Source organism: Bison bison, unplaced genomic scaffold, assembly GCF_000754665.1.
Source record: "Bison bison bison isolate TAMUID 2011002044 unplaced genomic scaffold, Bison_UMD1.0 scf7180017857213, whole genome shotgun sequence".
Lineage (NCBI taxonomy): Eukaryota > Metazoa > Chordata > Mammalia > Artiodactyla > Bovidae > Bison > Bison bison.
Window position 1 is genome coordinate 1 of NW_011487786.1, and position 2,348 is coordinate 2,348.

Genomic DNA, 2,348 nt, shown 5'->3' on the forward strand with positions numbered 1-2,348 from the left:
CCTGTTTCTGTATTCTTTGCAGAAATATTAAAATCTTTCTCCAGTAGCAGAAAATGATTTAGCCCTTTCCAAGTTCTAGCCACTACCTTCTTCAAGAAGTGAAGTACAGTATACCCTCCCCAGGGCCTTATCTTAGTGCTCTCCACTTATTCATGAATCTCCGTGTATGCAGGGATAACATTTTCATCTGTACTCTGAGCTGTGTCTTTTCTCCTGCCTACACTGGAGGATCTCACTCCAGCTCTCCATCCTATCTTTGTCGCTTGAGCTCCTCTCTTATTCACCAAGGATCCAGAGCCTCATGCTCATCCATTCCTGATTGCTCTGGATTTTTCTATCTTGCACATTTATGTGTTTTCCTCTGTTTAGATTAAGGATTCTCAAACTGTGCGTATGCTAGATTCACCCAAGGAGTTTTTAAAAAAACTCCTTTGTCTGGACCCCAATAATACCAATTCAATCCAAATCTCTAGCAGTTGGATTCAAGAATCAATACATTAAAAAAAAAAAAAAAACTACCCAGGAAATTCCAATGCAAAGTAAAGTTTGAGAATCAGAGGTTTAGATTATTTCCCATCCAAAACCAACTTCTTTCTTATTGAGGATCAGTTTCAGGATATACAGTCAAAGAAAATAAATAACAACAACAAAAATTGCTTTATTGCCCCCACATATTCTGCCAGTAATCACTGACTTATCTGCTCTTTAACACTATGTTCAAAATTATTTTCTAATCATAATGTCTTTCTTACCTCTTCTCTGTATGTCAGTTATCCCAAATTCATGTCTCTAGCTCAGATGTCTCTTCTAGCTATAGAGTCAAGCATCCAACTCCCTACTGGAGTATCAACTGTAATGGCTCATCAGCACAACATAAATATATGCCAATTTGAACTTCTGTTAATCACCATACTTGGTCCTTTGCAATATTTTCCTCATATAAAAGTCCATCTGCATTTATCCATGCACTAAAGCCAGAAAAACCTAGGAAGAATTTTTCACCCTCTCCCATTTCCAGGTTTAATTAATCTATTACTACCTTTCCAAAATATACTTAACACTGGCACTCCTGTCTCTCTCACTTCCAGCTAGTCCAGCATCCAGTCTATTACACGGATCTATCCCTCAGCATTTTTAATCAGAGTGTCTATGGGCCCTTTCTTGCTGATCACCCAGCTCAGTGTCATGATCCTCTCTAATCCATCTTTTACAAAGAAGCCAAATTATCTGTTGATAATATAAACAAAATGATGTTACACTTCTATGGAAAACCTCTCAGTGGCTTCCCTTCACTCTTAAAATAAGGATTAGAGTAAGAATTCAAACAGTCTTACCTAGGCATGAGGCAGCATATAAACTACCCGAGAACTTGTTACCTTCCTATTATTCTGACCATTCATTACTTCTCTACATATCATTGTATGGCCCTATTATGTATCCTCACACATACTTTTCTTCATGACTTTTATCACACTTTTGAATTACAGTGAATAATTATGTATCTGTTTGGTCATTTGATTAGTATCTTTGTTCCCCAAAGAATTATAAGATCCTATAGTTGTCTCAATGTTTATCCAAGTTGCTGGGCATAGTCCTGGATAAGGATTCAGATTACCAGTCCTAATTCTAACCAGTAACTATTGATTAAATAGATAAACTATCTTAGGAAGAATGTATTATGACCCAGTTTTGAGGTGTAACATAAATTTAGAAAAGTTAAATAACTCTGCTAACATCCAAAACAGCGAACTTTTAATCTCAGCTTTAGCACACACCAGCTATGGATTTAGTTTACTTAATTACACCTTATCTTTACAGCCGTAGTATAGAAAAAATAGAGTAAAACACATAAAATTGATATTCAGCACTGTTGTGCAAGATATGTACTGAATAAATGGCAACCAGGAAAGAGGGGAGGAAGAGGGACGTCTGGAGCCGAGGTTCCCAGGTCCTCTTCCCATACTGCCTTGCTCTTCCAGGTTCCCAAACAAAGGCTCTCTCCTTTTGTGTTGGCCATGTATCCACTTCCCATTGAGAATACCGGAGTGTGAGTTAATAACACTGAAGCACTCACACCAAACAAAAGCTTTGGGATTTCAGGCATCAGGGGGTATTATTGAGGATTATTGGTGTAAGGCAGAAGTAGAATACAGAGAAAATCTCTAAAATTAGATCGCAAACAAACTTTTCTTCAGATATGTGTATTATAATCACTTCAGGATTTTGAAGCTATGAATGAGGTTCCTACAGACCTCTGTGAGGGAAGGGCTGAAGTCCCAACTTACCTCCTCAGGGCAGCTCTAGTGAGAAGAGGACAGGTGAAGTGTCTCCTAAGGAGAAACTCTGAG